This window comes from Sminthopsis crassicaudata, chromosome 4, assembly GCF_048593235.1.
Source record: "Sminthopsis crassicaudata isolate SCR6 chromosome 4, ASM4859323v1, whole genome shotgun sequence".
NCBI classification, from domain to species: domain Eukaryota; kingdom Metazoa; phylum Chordata; class Mammalia; order Dasyuromorphia; family Dasyuridae; genus Sminthopsis; species Sminthopsis crassicaudata.
In genome coordinates, this window is record NC_133620.1 from 384,221,567 (window position 1) to 384,240,400 (window position 18,834).

Genomic DNA, 18,834 nt, shown 5'->3' on the forward strand with positions numbered 1-18,834 from the left:
TGCGTCTCCTCTGTGCTAGAGCTGCCATTTAAACATTTTCTTTCTTTTTTTCTTTTTTTGTCTCTTCTTTCTTTTCTCCAAAGAGACTCACAGCTTTTTGACTATCATTTTAATAAGTCTTCTTCCTACTAGAGAAGAACTTTCCAGCCTTGAGTTTGGAAATGAATATCTTAGTGGTTTTTACCATCCAAAAAAGAGGTAAGAGATAAATACAAAATTCTATGATAACATAAAACTTAGTTTAAACAAAGGCTGAATATATAGACAGCATTCTATCCATTGCCATCAATCCCTTCTCATTTCTGTATGTAACATTCTACATGATGCATGAACTCTTACCCCAACTTTCCTCATTTTTTACAATCTTACCTTTCCAATTTCTGTCCCAAATTCAGTAATGAGTTAGCTTAAATTTAAATTTTAGTACCTCAAGAAAAACTTTTCAAAAAGGTTTTTCCTTTCTCCACCTTTAGTTCTTGGAAGCATAAATCCTTCCAGCCTGTTCTTAATTATCTTTCCAAGGGAGGACAGAGCTGCTTACTCAGAGTAATTACTGCTAAAAAGTTAATGTTTTACAGGTGTTGTGCCCAGACAATAAGGAGCAGGCAAGAACCAGGTAGGGTATGAAACAACTATTATAATATCTTACTTTCTCACATCTACTTCTCACCCAGTACAAGAAGATTCAGTTATACTTGGGATTCCTTAAAACAAATAACAATGTAGAGATGAAATATAGAAGTAAGTATAATTCATCAAACTATAAACTCTTTAGTGTTGGAGGTGGTTATTTTTATTTTCTTTCTATGCCTCACACCATTTTTGGCCCAAATGGTATTTAATAAATTTTTGTAGAATTGAATTGGAGTTAAGTGGCCAGGCCTACAAAGCATGGGGCATTAAGGAAAGGGACAAAGAAAAGATACAAAATAGGTCAGGAGGAAACAGGTGATATTAGTCAGACACACTAAAAACATTATCAGGAAGTTAGAGGTGAATCCAGGAGCTAACATATTATCAGAGGTGAGTTTAAAGCCTTAGGCATAAATCTACATAGAGTTAAAATACTTGAACACATTTATCAAGTGTCCTTCACAAAGGGTCATAAATTACTGTTCTTTAGTCTGGTTGCTTGAAAGGAAGAATAAAATGATCAAGTAATTTAAATGAGTAAAGTGCTTTGCAAACCTTAAAATGCTAAAGGAATGACAGCTATTTAATATTATTATTGTTTAGAAGGCAGAAAATGAACTTGAGTGCCAATGAAAAGAATTAAATCAATTTGTAAAAGATATAATACACTGTTTATGTGAACATTTGAGTTGTATAAAAGGGAGCAGAGAAAAGATCTTTTGCTTATGAAAAAATTGATAAACATTAAAGTTTAAAGTTTTAGACAGAAGTGACAGAAATGCTGTGAAGAGGATTGAAGAGAGAAATTAGAAGACTTTCTTGAGAATAGAAATGACTAAGGTAATGGGACATTATGGTCCTGTTTATTTGCATGGATCTTCTTTTAGAATTTCAGAGGTTAAAACTGTATTTATTTATTTATTTTCCCCTGAGGCTGGGGTTAAGTGACTTGCCCAGGGGTCACACAGCTAGGAAGTGTTAAGTGTCTGAAGCCAAATTTGAACTCGGGTCCTCCTGAATTCAGGGCTGGTACTCTATCCACTGCACCACCTAGCTGCCCCCTAAAACCGTATTTAAATCACATAATTGGGGAATATGAAATAATCCAAGAGATTATTAATTTTGTACTAACAGGTAATTTTTGTTAATTTAATATGTGAAGGTAAGATAAGTCAGTGATCACCAGGAAGCTCTAATTTGACCCACTGAGAGGTCTAAAGTACCATTGGAAGAGAGATTACATGTGCAGTTAACAAGGGAGCAGAAACTGAGTGTGAAGCTGCTAACAAGAGCAATCAGCCTCCAGGAAAACTTCAGATAATACATTTAGGACATTGCTGATTGAAGAAAAAGAAACATCGATTGTGGATTGGCTATGGAAAGTCTGTGAATAAGAGAACAAGATTTTATGGTAGTAAACTAACTTTCCTCAGCACATAAATTCATGCTTACTCTCTTATACTTCCTCTCTTCTTTGAGAGGAAAGAGCAGATAGAGAAAGACTGGCTATGTCATAGGCTCAGCTTTGCTGCACAAGATACTAAGAGTTGATAAAGTATCACAATCCAGAACAGTTCAGGGGTTTCCTGGATTGGCCTGAGAGCCAACCTGAGAAGCTCTGCAGGAATCTGGCTTAAGGTAATTCCTCATCATTTCCATAGTGTTACACTATTATATTGACTTAGTAAGTAAGAGTGGAGTAGTGAGTAAAGAGAGCTTGTCACTACTCATTAGTTTGAAAATGGAGGAAGAGTAGAATTATCTAGCAGGAGAATGATGAGGACCAGATGATCAGTTTCTGTGTGCTATGAATTATTTATGATGGGACCAAGGATCTCAAGAACTTCAGTGTAGAGTTTGGAGTTGCCTCAAGCACATAAATTGTCTTCAATCATGGTCTGCTTATTGGATTTCTGTAAATATTTTGTCCACTCTCCCCTACAGGTACTGTAGACATTGGTGAGCAAGTGTAACCAGGTTTATATATAGATTTTCATGTATCATTGATTTTACTTTGTCAAAAGGTAATTAATTTTGCCATTATGAGTGACTGATTTTATACAGATTGGAAGCATAAAAGTGTGGATAGTAGGAGCTATTATAACAATTTTTTATTGTTTAGTCATGTCTAACTCATTACAACATTATTTGAGGTTTTCTTGGCAAAAAAAAATTTTTTTGCCATTTCTTTTTCCAGCTCATTTTACAAATGAGGTAATGGGGGAAAATGAGGAAACTGAGAAAGTTCCCCAGGGACACAAAGCTAGTAAATGTTTGAAGCCAGATTTGATGTCAGGAAAGTGAGTCTTCCTGACTTCAGATCCAGCACTCCTATCCACTACTCTACTTAGGTGCCCATTGTAGTATGTAGGGTGAATACATTTTCCCATGCAAGGTTATTCCTAGTTCCCTGAGAGAGTTCAAGTTGTCACAGTGTGGTAGTTCTGAAGAACCATCTTGTCTAGAAATGTAGACCTGCCAAAATAACATAAGAGCGAATTGGGTTGAAAAAGTTAGCTCAGAAAGAAAGTGGGAGCTCATATCAAGCATGACATGTAGGTATTACAAAAGGAGTCACATTTCTGGCCAGGAGCATTCTGGGGTAAAAGACAAAAGCCATTCTAGTGATAATGATAATTTACATTCATGCTGAGCTTTAGGATTTACAAAACACTATATAATCATTACTTGCTAGTAACCTATCAAAATGTTGGAGATTTGAAGCAAAGGCTTTTTTGGGAGAGCTTATGGCTCAATGGTGAAGCGTCATTACATTGTTGGCAGAATTGCCTTAGCAACATCACCATCACAATGTTAGCAGGTCTGAAAAGGATTGTCTCAGCAACACCCTACTCCAGAGCTGGACTTCTTCTTCAATCACATACAAGAATAACATATTCTTTGTGTTGTTACTCAGATGAAAGTGGACAGATCTCTGAATTGCAAACTTAGAGCTAGAACAGATTATACAGTACATTTATTCTAGTCATTATCTCCCCCCCAAAAAAAAAATTCCACTTATAAATTCCCTGGTAAGTAGGCTTCTAGCTTCTGCTTACATACCTCTGGCAATGGTTTAAAAAAATCCTATTATGGGACATCTTCAATAGTTAGTTCTTGCTGTGTTTAGCAGAAAACTCCCTATCTGTTATAATTCTAATAATGATATAATTACTTCTTATGGTCTAAGCAGAGTAGTTCTAATCCCTTTGTCAAATGGTAACTGCTCAAATATTTTAGGATCTCTGTTACACCTTCATATCAAAGAGTCCCTAGTTCCTTGGTCTGATTCTCACATGCCCTGCATGATTTTAACTTCACTCTATCAATTGGGTCACCTTACTCTGGACAAGCACCAGCTTGTCAATATCTCTTCTAAGATACTGTGAGATACTGGGCATAATCCCAGAGGAAGTCTGACTAAGGTAGAAGACAATGGAACTGTCACCTTCTTTATTCCATAATTTGTTTTTGTTAATTCAATCAAAAATTGCGTTATTGAGGCAGCTAGGTGGTGCAGTGCATAGAACACCAGCCCTGAAGTCAGGAGGACCCGAGTTTAAATTTGATCTCAGACACTTAACATTTCCAAGTTATGTGACCCTGAGCAAGTCACTTAATCTCAATTGTCTCAAGAAAAAGAAAAAAAAAAGCATTATTTTTTGCAGTATACTTCATTATAAATCCTATCACAGTGAACCAACAGCTTAGATATCTTTTACTTAATCTCTTTTTCAGCCATATCTTCTCTATGCCATACTTGTAGAGTTGCTATTTTTACCTCAAGTGAAAGACAGTGTTTGTCTCCCTTTAATTTCATTAGTTTCAACCCAGCATTGCAGCTTGGTGAGATATTTTTTGAATCCTGATTCTGTCATCCAGCGTATTAGCAATTACTGCCAGACACACACTACCTGAAAATTAGATAAGTGTGACATCTGTGCTTTGATCCAAGACATTAATAAGAATGTTGAACAAAATAAGGCCAGTGACAGATACCTGTTTTAGATTGATGTCACTCCATTAATCAGTATTCTTTAGTTAAGAGATGGACATAATGAAGAAAGATGCTTTGTGTAAATCACAATTCACAATTCGTGGAAGGGAATTCAGTGGCCAATTCACACCTCCCTGAGAATCCTTTCCATAATATTTTGAATAAGGACCAATTGCTTCAAGAGCTCAGTTGAGGGATGGGATGCTGTCTTATTATGGTTGAATTGTTTTCAGTAGTGTCTCTTTGTTACTCCAATAGGGGCTTTATTGGCAAAGATACTAGAGTGGTTTGCCATTTTCTTCTACAGCCAATTTTATAGATTAGGAAACCGAGGCAAACAATGTTAAATAATTTGCCCATGAGCACACACCTAGTGTGTGATTCAAACTTATGAAAATGATTTTTCATGACTTTAAAGCCCAGTCCTCAAGACAATTCACTTCCCCTTGTATTGGGCAAAAATCTGTCTTGTAACTTTCATTCATCTTTCCCATGTCTATTCTCTGGTGTCAAAAAGAACAAGTCTTTATTTCTTGTTTCCTATGCATGACATTCCTTCTATTTCTCTTCATTGTATATACTTTCCCTCATGCCTGTAACACATTCCCTCCATATTTCTGCTCGTGTTGAATTCATACTTTCCTTACAATTTCAATCTAAGTAGATCCTCTGACAAAAGGCATTTTGATCCCCTCTAGTTGCTTATGCATCTCTCCACAAATTATTCTGTATTTACCTTCTTATACATTTTGTATTTACTTAGCTCTGTACATATTATTTATTCCCAATAGAATGTGAGCTTTTGAGAATTGTAACTATTTAATTTTTGCCTTTGCTTCTTCAGTATCTGATAGATTGGTTCTTGTCCTTTCTTCTCATGAAAGACCAAAATGACATTACTATGTTTGAGTCAAGGTCTTGTATGCATCAGACTATAAGAAACTCAGAAGGCTCTACCACAAATCAGGGACAAATTTTCATATATTTAATAATAAAGCAATGGATGTATATTGAAGGAATCAATAGCAAATTACATGAATTATATAATATAAATATCCAAATCTCATTTTCAGACTTTGTCTCAAGCAAATGTTCACTTCTGAATCCTCATTTGTCTACTGAATTTCTTGTCTTGATACAGATTAGTGATAAGAATACCACCTCCAACCCATAAACCTTTAGTTGTCTTCTCAAAACATCATGGTCTTCAACCATATTTTCTATATTCTTTTGGGCAGTATTGTTAGTGCTCAGGGACTCATCTTAAGCAAGGAGTCACAATCAAATTTGACAAGTTTTAGGGGGTTTTCTGTTGTGCATTAGATACATAATCCCCAAAGACAATAAATCTTGATAGTGATTTATTGATATATATTTTCAACCTTTGTATCAGATTGAAAAATAGCTACCTCAGTGCTCCTTAGGAGGAAGTCAACAATTGCTATTGCTCTTATTTTTCTCCTCTCACCCCTCCTGCATTTGAACTCATTTGAGAAACAACTGCTTATCCTTGGATACTTGAAATCCTTCTTTAGTAGGGCTTTCATAACCAAGAGTTCAGTGATCATTCTTTCCCCTCTTTTTTATGTGCCTCATTCTTTCACCTCTAATATCTGGATATAGGTCAGTATTCCCTTCTGCTTCTCAATCTATTTTAAAAATTAAATGATTTATTATAAATATATTATTTATATCATATGGAATTAATTAAATTAGATGATTTATTATAAATGTATTATTTATGCATATAATATGTATTATATTTATGCGATATAAAATTATCAAATATCAATACAATCAAATAGATTTGCTTTGCAGCCTACTCTCTCCAGTTTCCTTTTTCCTCATTTATTTTCATATTAAAGTCCTTCAATTAAAAATTAGAATTTATCTAAGCATTTAGTGTCTGACAAATCAATTTTTGTCTCATTTAATCTTAAAATAACTCTACTTGGTAGGTGTTATCAAATGAAAAAAATAGAGGCTAAGAAGAGAGGACTAAGAGGTTAAATTATTTGACAAGAGTTTTTAAAAAGTAATTATCTGAACCCAGAACTGTACATGCTATATAAATGGAACACTTTGACCATCTAATTGTCCCAATAATTTTCCCTAAAAACCTGAAGAATAGAGAAACACTGTTAAGGTCTCTTTAGATTTTCTTCTAGAAGGCAAACCAATCTATACTTTGAGCACAGATAATATTTACTTGACATACTATATATAATAAGTTGCTGAAAATTTCCTCTTTAACTCCATGTTAGAAGTGAGAAATTCAGTCACTTTGTTGTCACTGAGAGACTATGCTGGCAAATTGCTTGTGGGAGTCTTCAATATAAGTTGTCCCTTTCCCTGCTTTTAACCTTGTTAGAAACTTGGTACCACATCTTACTTCTTTCCCTTATCTTATTGCTTTTTACCTGGCTAATCAAAATCTTGGTTAGTGACCTGTGGAGGAGGAAGGAATTTATGATCAGAGGAGAACTAGAGATCATTATTGATCACAAAATAGAAGATTTTGATTACATCAAACTAAAAAGTTTCTGTACAAACAATACTAATGCAAACAAGGTTAGAAGGGAAGTAACAAATTGGGAAAATATTTTTACAATTAAAGGTTCTGATAAAGGTCTCATTTCCAAAATATGTAGAGAATTGACCCTATTTTATAAGAAATCAAACCATTCTCCAATTGATAAATGGTCAAAGGATATGAACAGACAATTCTCAGATGATGAAATTGAAATTATATCCACTCATATGAAAGAGGGGATGTGGGAAAACTGGGACACTGATGCATTGTTGGTGGAGTTGTGAAAGAATCCAGCCATTCTGGAGAGCAATTTGGAACTATGCCCAAAAAGTTATCAAACTGTGCATACCCTTTGATCCAGCATTGCTGCTATTGGGCTTATATCCCAAAGAAATACTAAAGAGGGGAAAGGGACCTGTATGTGCCAAAATGTTTGTAGTAGCTCTTTTTTGTAGTGGCTAGAAACTGGAAGATGAATGGATGTCCATCAATTGGAGAATGTTTGGGTAAATTATGGTATATGAAGGTTATGGAATATTACTGCTCTGTAAGAAATGACCAGCAGGATGATTTCAGAAAGGCTTGGAGAGACTTACATCAACTGATGCTGAGTGAAATGAATAGAACCAGAAGATTGCTGTACACTTCAATGTTATATGAAGATATATTCTGATGGAAGTGGATATCTTCAACATAATGAAGATCCAACTCACTTCCAGTTGATCAAGGATGGACAGAAATAATTACATCCAGAGAAGGAACACTGGGAAGTGAATGTAAATTGTTAGCACTACTGTCTATCTACCCAGGTTACTTATACCTTCAGAATCTAATACTTAATTAACAAGAAAATTGGATTTACACACATATATTGTATCTAGGTTATACTGTAACACATGTAAAATGTATGGGATTGCCTGTCATCTAGGGGAGGAAGAAGAGGGAGGGAGGGGATAATTTGGAAAAATGATTAAAAGGGATAATGTTATTTTAAAAAATTACTCATGCATATATACTGTCAAAACTTTTTTATAATAAAGTGACTTTGTTTTCAATAAAAAAAAGATCTTAATCTTAGCAAGTTGATGCTCTGACTATACTTACATAACTGGAATAATTCCAGCTTCAATAATAATTCTTTCCCGATTTAATAAAATACAACCAATTTTAGGGTTTTAAAAAAAATCTTGGTTAGTTTATCATCCCCTTGTTTTCCTTTTTCCTTTTATTCCTCTAGTCTTTTTTTCCCCTTTCTTTGGTTCTACTTGAGCTTTTTTCAACTTCTCCTTTAGTACAATTTCTTCCAAATTTCATCTTCCCACTTGCAATGGCTGGTCATCCTTATAATTAGAAAATGCACAAAATTTCCATGATCATTTCTTTTCCAGATCAAGTCCTTTTCTCTCTGTCTTTCACATAGCTCTTTCCCACTGAAGCCAGAAGTAGAATTCCCTTTATACTTAGTACCTGTCAATTAGGTAATGAAGTTAACTTGCCACAAATAGGTTTTCAAGGTTCTGTGTTAAAACTGTATGTTGTTCTAGTCCCCCTGACTACCCAACCTTTTCTAGTCACTATTGGTGGCACAGGGACAACTCAGTGGGTAGAGTGCCAGACCTGTAATTGTGAAAACTCATGTTCATGATTTTAGATTTGATCTCAGATACTTCTTAGATGGGTGAGTTAAGTCACTTAACTGTTTGCCTCCATTCCTCATCTATAAAATGAAGTGGACAGAAGAAAATGACAAATTACTCCAATATCTGCCAGGAATACCCCTCCCCAAAATAGGGGAGTCACAAAGAGTCAAAAATGACTGAACAGCAACATAAAAAGTAAATTTATAAGCAACCAATAAGAAAGTTGCAATAGCAAGAAATGAAATTGCAAAGGGGAACTTGGAAGTCATATATAAACTGTCCTAAAGATCAAAGGAACATAATTTACAAATTGAATCATATATTAACCAAAATTCACATCCTGGTAACATGTGCTGAATTAGCAGGAGCTCCCTACTCACTGCTGTCAGGGCCTCCTGGTTCTATGATAAGTAAATCTCAGAAAAATTCCAGGCATCCTTGGTAATATCAGAAGAAAACCAAAAATTGCTGATAATTACAAAATGATGGGGACACATAAAAGTTTTTACTGACAACTCTGAAATGATTTGGATATGTTAATAAACTAACCCTAGGGTGACAGGGATATGTTTTGTTTTAACATATGCGCACACACACATATCCATATAAAAATAGGATCTCAAACTGTATTGGAGAATTTTGATGGTTATTAAGCTTTATAATACAGTTTGAGATTTGATAATGCTAAATCACTTTCCTTGTTATTTTCCTCTCATTAATTCTCTGGATTTATTGACATTTTGTTCTTTCAGATGAATTTTTGTTATTTTTATAGCTCTATCAAATAATTTTTGGTAGTTTGATTGGTATGGCACAGAATAAGTAAATTAGTTTATACAGAAATATCATTTTTATTACATTGGTTTGACCTACATATGAACAATTGATAATTTTCCAATTCTTTAGATTTGATCTTATGTGAAAAGTGTTTTGCAGTTGTGTTCATATAGTTCCTATTTATTCTATCTCTTTCCTTTTATCCTTTCCTTTCTCAAAAGTATTTTGCTTCTGACCAGCCCCTCCTACAATCCTCTTCTATAAATTTCTCCTTTTCTCATAGCCTCTTCCTTTCTTACTTTCCTGCAGGGTAAGGTAGATTTTTCTGCTCATATTCAATGTGTAAATTATTTCTTCTTTGAGCCAAATCTGATGATTTGTTAATAATTTTCATTTATCATTTCAAGGAATACTCTATTTTTATGTTGTATGGTGTTTTTAATTAGAATGGTTTGTATTTTGTCAAAAGCTTTTCTGAATCTATTGAAGTAATCATATTATTTCTGTTGGATTTGTTATTGATATTATCAATTATGTTAATAATTTAACTAATATTGAACCAAGCTTGCATTCTTGATATAAATTCCATCTAGTCATAGGGTATATCCTTGTGATAGTCCTGTAATTGCCTTAATACTACTTTTTTTTCAAAATTTTTGTATTGGTATTCATTAAGGAAATTGATCTATAATTTTTCTTTTCTGTTTTAGCTCTTCCTGATTTAGGTATTAACATCATATTTGTGTAATAAAGGGGGTTTGCTAGGATTCCTCCACTCTTTTTTCCAAGTAGTTTATATAATATTGTAATTAATTACTCTTTAAATGTTTGGTAGAATTCACTCATAAATCCATTTTGAGTCAGGGATTTGTTTCCCTAGCAAGTTCAACTTGTTCAATTTCTTTTTTTTTTCTTTTGTCTAAAATGAAATGACTTCGATATTCTGTTTTCTAAATAATTAATATTTTTTGTAAATATTTATCTACTTCACTCAGATTTATTGACATATAATTGGGCAAAATATTTCCTAATGGTTACTTTAACTCCTTCATTGGTCCCCTTTTCATTTCTGATAGTGGATATTTGATTTTTTATCTTCTATTTTTAACCAAATTAACCAATGGCTTATCTAATTTTATTGTTTTTTTTCCATAAAATATTTTCCTAGATTTATTAGCTCAAATAATTTTTCCTCCGACTTTCATTCTTATTAATTTCACCTTTGATTTCCACTATTTCCAAATGTGGTACTCAATTAGGAATGTTAAATTTGTTCTTTTTCAAAAAAAACCAAAACAAAACAGTTGCATAACTAATTCATTTTATTAATGTAAAAATTTGGAGAAATAAAATTTCCCCTAAGTACTGCTTTGGCTTCATCCCATAAATTTTGGCTATTCTGTTGTTTTCATTCTCTTTAATGAAATTATTTATTCTTTCTATGACTTTGAGTTATAGATTTTGAATCTTTGACTCACTCATTCTATAGGATGATATTATTTAGTTTCTAATTAATTTTAATCTATTCACTGTCCTTTCTTGAATGCAATTTCAATTGAATTATGATTCTAAATGAATAAATTTAATATTTCTGCCTTTTTTGCCTTAGATTTTGAGATTTTTAAGTTCTATTATTGTGTAGATACCATGGTGTTGAAGGGACAAATATATTCCTTTTTATAGTCATTCAGTTGTTTTTAAAGCCAAAGATCTTTCAAAATGATTTTTTCTAATATTCTATCTCCATAGTTTCTTTCTTATTTATTTTTGGTTGTATTTATCTAATTCAGAGAGAGTACAATTGAAGTCCGTCAGTATAATTTTACTGACTATTTCTTTCTGTAACTCAACTTTTCTTTTAAAAATTTGAATACTATATGTATATATGTGTGCTGTATGTACTTGGTGCCTACATGTTTAATATCAATATTAGTTTATGACCTATTGTATCTTTTAGCAATATGCAGTTTCCTTCCTTATCTCTTTAATTAGGTTTATTTCTAATTTTACTTTGAAATCAGGATTTCTATCTCTGCTTTTTTTTTTTTTTTTTAATTGAAGTATAATATAATCTGGTTCAATCCCTTGCCTTTACTTGGTGTGTGCTATTTCAAGTGTGTTTCTTGTAAAGAACATATTGTATAATTCTGGTTTTTAATCTACTCTATCAGTTTTCATTTTATGGAAGAGTTCATCCCATTCACATTCAGATAGGATTACTACTTGTATATTTTCTTACATCTGATTTTTCTTCCTATTTTTTCTCCTTTTACCCTTTTCCTCCTCACCAGTGTTTTGCTTCTGTCTAGTACTTCCCCTGATATGTCCTTCCTTCTGTTAGTTCTCACCCCTATCTTTACTCAAAACCCTCCCCTCTTACTTCCCTCTTATATAAGATATATTTCTTTATTCAACTGATTGTGTATTCAGTGGTCCTCAAACTTTTTAAATAGGGAGCCAGTTACTGTCCCTCAGACTGTTGGAGGGCCGGACTATAGTAAAAACAAAAACTCACACTCTGTCTCCACCCCTCAGCCCATTTGCCATAACCCAGCAGGCCGCATAAACATCCTTAGTGGGCCACATCTGGCCCGCAGGCCATAGTTTGAGAACCTCTGGTGTATATTATTAATCATTGAGTCAAGCAATGCTCATTGCCTACTTGGCCAATTCTCCCATCTTCTCTTCCATAATAATACTTCTTTCCTATCTTTTCATGTGATATAATTCATCCCATTCTATCTCTTCCTTCTTTCTATACCCAATGTACTACTCTTTTTCATGCTTAATTTTTTGCCTCATTCCCTCAAATTCACCTCTAAGTATATTCCTTTAACTGTGCTATTTGTGATGAAATTTTAATGAATTATAAATACCATCTCCCCATGTAAGCATATAAGCAGTTTAGTTCTATTTAATCCCTTGTGTTTTCCTTTCCCTTTTAAACATTTTATGTTTCTCTTGCATCTTGATACTAGAAACCAAATTTTTTGTTTAATTCTGGTATTTTTCTTATGAAAGCTTTAAATCCCTCTATTTCACAGTGACAATTTTCCCCTTGATGTTTTATGTTTAATTTTGTCAGGTAAGTGATACTTGGTTGTAGTCTAAGCTCATATTCTTTGACCTCTAAACTTTTAGTGGTGCAGCTTCCAAGTCATATGTAATAATGATTGTGGCTCTCTAATATTTGAATTGTTTCTTTCTTGTAACTTGTATTTTTGCTTGATCTAATAGTCTAAAATTTGTTTAGGGGGCAGGTAAGTATTTCAGTGAATTGAGCACCAGCCCTGGAGGCACAAGGATATGAATTCAAATTCAGCATCAGTTAGTTAACACTATCTATGTGACCTTGGGTAAGTCACTTAGCCCCCCATTGCCTTGCCAAAAAAAAATTGCCTAGAATATTTCTTGGAGTTTTTGCTTTGGAATCTCTTTCTTGGGATGATGGGTGGATTCTTTCAATGTCTATTTTGTCCTCTGGTTCTAGGACATCAGGACATTTTTCTTTCTTTTTTCTTCTTTCTTCTTCCTTCTTTCTTCTTTCTTCTTTCTTCTTCTTTTTTTTAAATTTTACTGAAGCTTTTTACTTTCAAAATGTATAGAAGGATAATTTTTCACCATTGACCCTTGTGTTCCTTCCTTCCACCCCCTCGCCTAGATGTCAAGTAATCCAATATATGTTAAACATGATATATATATTATGTATCTATCTCTAAACATGATACACACACTCACATATATATATCCCAATTTATATATAATATATATATATGTATATATATATATACATATATATATATATATATATATATATATATATATCCCAATATAGGCATACATATTTATACAATTATCTTGCTGCACAAAAAACAAACAAACAAACAAAAAAAAAAAAACCAATAAAAAAAACCCATCAGGTCAAAAAGGAAAAAAATGAGAAAGAAAGTAAAATTCAAGCAAACAACAACAAAAGAAGTGAAAATTCTGTGTTGTGAGTCATACTCAGTTCCCACAGTCCTTTTTCTGATTCTCATCATCACAAGATTATTGGAACTGGCCCGAATTGTCTCATTGTTGAGAAGAACCAATTTTGCTGTTGCCATGTACAATGAAATCCTTGATTTGCTCATTTCACTTAGCCTCAGTTTATGTAACTTTCTCCAGGCCTTTCTAAAATCACCCTGCTGATCTTATAGAACAATAATATTCCATAGCATTCATATACCATAACTTATTCAGACATTCTCCAATCGATGGGCATCTATTCAATTTCCAGTTTCTTGCAGGGCAATTTTCTTTAATAATTTCTTAAAAAAATGTTATCCAGATTCCCCTTTTTATTATGGCTTTCATATAATCCAATGATTCAGACAGTATTTCTCCTTCATTTATTTTATGGGCCAGTTATTTTTTGATGAAGTATTTTACATTTTCTTCTTTCATTCTTTTGAATTTGGTTGGTTGATTCTTGACATCTCATAGAGTGATTAGCTTCAACTTACCCAATTTTAACTTTTAAGGGGTTGTTTTCCTCAATTAGGTTTTGTACTTTCCTCCCCCCCCCCATTTGTTTAAACATACCTTTCAAGGAGTTGTTTTGTTCAATGGATTTTTGAATTTCCATTTCCATTTGACCAATGCCCATTTTTAAGCAGTTTTTTCTTTTTCTAAGCTATTGACTCTTTTCATATTTCTCTTGCATAACTCCAGTTTCTTTTCCCATTTTTCCTTCTCTTTCTCTTATATGATTTTAAAGCTCCTTTTTGAGCTCTTCCATGAGATCATTCTGAGCTTGGAACAATTTTCTGTTTTTCTTTGGGTTTTGCTAATAAATGTTTTGACACTGTTGTCTTATTACAGGTTTGTGTCTTGATCTTCCCTGTTACCATAACAATTTTCTATGGTCAGTTCCCTTTTTTGTTGTTTTTTACTTATTTCTTTGTCCTTTTCCTTTCTTTTGAATTTGAACTCTCTTTCCAGGGTAAATTTCTTCCAGGGGCTACAGATGCTGGCTGTTTACTTGGTACTGTGCTGATGTTGCCCTGAGGCCCACAGGGACCCTCCTGTCTTGTGCTGGTAGTTTCCTATTTGCTCAAAATTATGCTGAACCATGTAGAAAGGGCCCTGTTCTGGTGGCTGTCTGTTTGCTTAGGCACCCATAGGGTTCTCATTTGTCTGGATCTCCACTGAAGGATATGGAGATCTAGGAGCTGGAGGTTGCTTGTTTGCTAGGAACTACACTGAAACACAAGGAAATCTGGCTGCTGAAGATTTCTTTGCCTGGAACAACTCCAAAGCATACCATGGTTCTCAGAACTGGTGTCTAATTATTCCTCTGACTATACTGAGGTACCTGGTGGTCTTGGCATTAGCATTTACATACTCCACCAAACTGGGTTTAAATTTTACTACTGGTTTGCTGAGGTGGGACTTGATACTGGCTTACTGGGATGCTACCTGTCTTGGATTGCATTCACTTGTACCTGAGTGAGACATACCTTTCTTACTGATTTTCTAACTTTCTTGGGCTCAAAGATTGTTTTCCCCCATTTTTGCTGGTTCTACTGTTTGGAAGTCCAGGAACTATTTTATGAATTTTTGGAGGTGAATATGGGAGAGTTATGGCAATTTACTATACTCTCTTGGCTCCTAGAAGTCTCCTAACATTTCTGTGTACAGAGATAAAGGATCATGAGTATGTAACATTCAATATACAGTCAGATATGGTTGATGTGTTGGTTAGTTTTACTAAATTCATTTTTCCTCTTTCTTTTTTATACTTTGTTAGAAAAAATGGCTCAGTGGGTAGACATCTATTTGAAAATGAATATGTAAAAAAGCATATCAATAAAATATTTAAAAAGCCCTCCACAAACTTTAAAATGGAGAGAAAATTATTGCATTCAACTTAGCAGTCATTTCCACAAGTTTGTTCAAACTCTTAGAATGTAATACAATAGGACCATCTGTCTGTGAAAGGATTTGGTTCTCTGTTAATCATTTTGGCCTTATCCTTTGCAGACTAAAGATGATTGCTCTATGATAGCAAAAATAGAAACCAATAGGAATTGATACTTTCATCTATTTACTTCTCCCCTCATCCCTACCCAGCAGGGTTCCTTTTAACTTCTTTGATCTTCTTGGTTCTAATATATTTTAGCCTCCCCCTTTAATTCAATTGAATTTTCCATTTCTTCATAGCCAAAATAATCTGTAATGTTATGACCAGAATATTCTTCTCTAGAGGTTAATGCATGATGAATCTTTGCATAACATTTTGCATGAGGTGGGGGGGTGTATTTTCCTGTCTCAGTATGCATTTTTTCTGGATATTCCACATTTCTGCTACCATGGATTGGCTCTCTTGGATCCTTACTGGGGGGAATAAGCCTGACTATCCTTTGAAGTATTAAAGGCATCAGTATTGTTTGTTATCAATCAATCATTTATTAAGTAGCTACTCTGGGCCAGGCTAGTACTTGTGCTGAGTTCTAGAAATTCCTTCTTTCCTCATTGCCTAAATTACCCCAGTTGTAACTCTGGGAACCAAGGATTCCTCAGTTCTTTAATAACATCCTCAGTGACAGCAGCCTTCCTTATCATCAAGGACAATGGTCTAGGACCTCAGAAATGCCTAGATGTTAAAATGTTCTTACAGTCAGCTCCCTTTAGGGAATGTATGTGGGTTTAAAGATTGAAGAGAGGGTGGAATACATCATTACACTCTGATGCATAAAACAATTTGCTTTTGCTTTATAAATGGCATTCCTTTACTGCAATTTCCTACCAAGCTTGGCATATAAAGGAACTGAAATCATCTTAAAATTAAATGAACAGCTCCCGAGATGCCCATTAACCTTGTCAGCTGGAGGTAATTATTATATTTTTCAACTTTTAGAAAAAGCTGAAATAATATGAGGGAAAATCTGAGCTCAGATTTTGTGCAGGTTTTACTTGTGAAAGTTTTGATGAAAAAGGAACACAATTACAATTAACACCAACATATTCCTTATTATTATTATTAATATTATTTTGTGCATGCCTGAGGCATACATTGGTTGGTCTTAAAAGTCAAAGGGTTGAATTGTGACTAACACTTTGACTACAAATGGATTAGGAGAACACTGTTTCTTTTCTTCTCTTTGCTTAGAGCATTCAGAACATTTTAATCGACATAAATTTTCAAAAGGAGCTCAGGAGAGGGGTCAGACAAATCATCCATTACTCTCTAGATAAGAGCAGTGCAAAAAACAGAGAGTCAGCTCCAATCTAGCAGGGAGGGGTAAGTAGTATTTCAGCTCTGAGAGGGTTACAAAGTCAAATAATACTGATGGCACATACTAGCAGGCTTAAGAATGAGAAGAAGTTGGAGCAGAAGGAAGACGAAAAGAAAGGAAGGAAGAAATGCAGAACAAGGGGAAAATGGAAGGAAAAAAAAGGAGGAAAAGAACAATAAAAAAAATTAAGATGTACATAAGATGAGAAAGTGTTAGAAGGTCATTTACTACCTCAAGGCCATTGTGTGAATGCTTTATGAGCTTGGGGAAATGAATGAACTAGAGCTCCTCATACTGAATGTCTTTTTTCTTTTTACTTTAAGCCCTAGATCTGTGAATATGTATTTCTAGTTTATAGGAAAAAAATATTATTTCTTATAAAAATGGAATTCAATCTATAAGTATTCATTATCCATACTATTATTAGCAATAATGATAAATATGTATTAATATTTAACATCTATTTAGCACTCAAGGGCTAATCAAATGGGTTCATTGCTAGGTACCACTCCTTTAATCCTTTTATTTGTCACTGATTTACTTTCTAGTTTACTTTCCATAGTGTTCATTCCAAGTCTTCTCTTCTTAAGTTAGCATATTATTTCCCCCTCCTCCCATACACACACATACTCCTTATTCAATTAAAAAGATCTGATCTTATACTTTCATGAAAAAAATTAAGAGCAACTCTTGAAAGTTTCATTTTACCCACAATTCTACATTTCAAATAACCTTCCTTTTCTTCATAATTGTTCCAGTCTGTTTCAGAAGAGATAGCCCCTCTTGACAAGACTAATGTCTTTCCTTAAGACATCTGAATTCATCTCCTCCATTCTGTTTTAGAGCTTGATCATTTTATCATTACATTTTCACCCTTGTTTTCTTTTATTTGTACAATTTATGCCTTTTGTTTTTATATCCCATTCATTTGATTCCAGAATTTCCCCCCGTCCTTTGTAATAGGTGTCTCCCTAATTTTCAGTCTCTCTTTATTCAGTGGCTCCTTCTCTTTTGTCTTACAAATATAGTCATATTATTTTCATCCTTTAAAAAACAGCCATAATTTGACTGTACCACTTTCTCAAGCTAATATTTTTAAAATATTTTTTTCTTCTTTTTCACAGCCAAATTAGCCAACTACTTATTTGTCTTCAGGATCTTTCCCCATCCCCATTCCAATTGTAATTGCTCTCTCCAAAGTTATCAATAGCCTCTTAATTGTCAAATGCAATAACCTTTCCTCAGTCCTTATCCTTTTTGTATTCTTGTACTAATATTGGTACTCTTGCCTGTTCCCTAATCTTCGACATTTCCAGATCTATTAGTTTTCATGAGAGAGTTCTCTCCTAGGTCGTCTTCTTCCTGTCCAGCCACTCTTCTCAGTCACCGTTGCTGGATCATCATCTATTCTCCATTTCCTTTGCATCAATTTGACTCAGAGTTGTATCCAGAATCTTTTCTCTTTACCTAAACTCTTTCTTGGTGGCATTATTAATATATAAGAATTCAATTGTTATCTCTATGCATGAATATATACATCTCTCTCTCTCTCTCTGTATATATATATATATATATATATATATATATACATATATATATATAAAGACACATACACATATATACATATATTTATATGATCCAGAAATACATACTATGATATGCAAACACATACATATATTTACATACATATATGTGTATTCATTTGAATATTATAATATATAGTTGAAGACATGTGTTTATATATATGTATATAGTCACTAACTATATATAAATGTGTATATATGTATGTGTGTGTGTATATATATATATATATGTGTGTGTATATATATATATATATTGTGTGAGATAAACTGAGAGAAGACCTCTCATAGGAATATGTCCTTGAGACTTTGCAATAATAAATTGAGCATAGCTAAAAAGCTGCAAGTGTTCGATTGTCTTGGATAAACATTTACCCTCCTGTTTCCAACCACC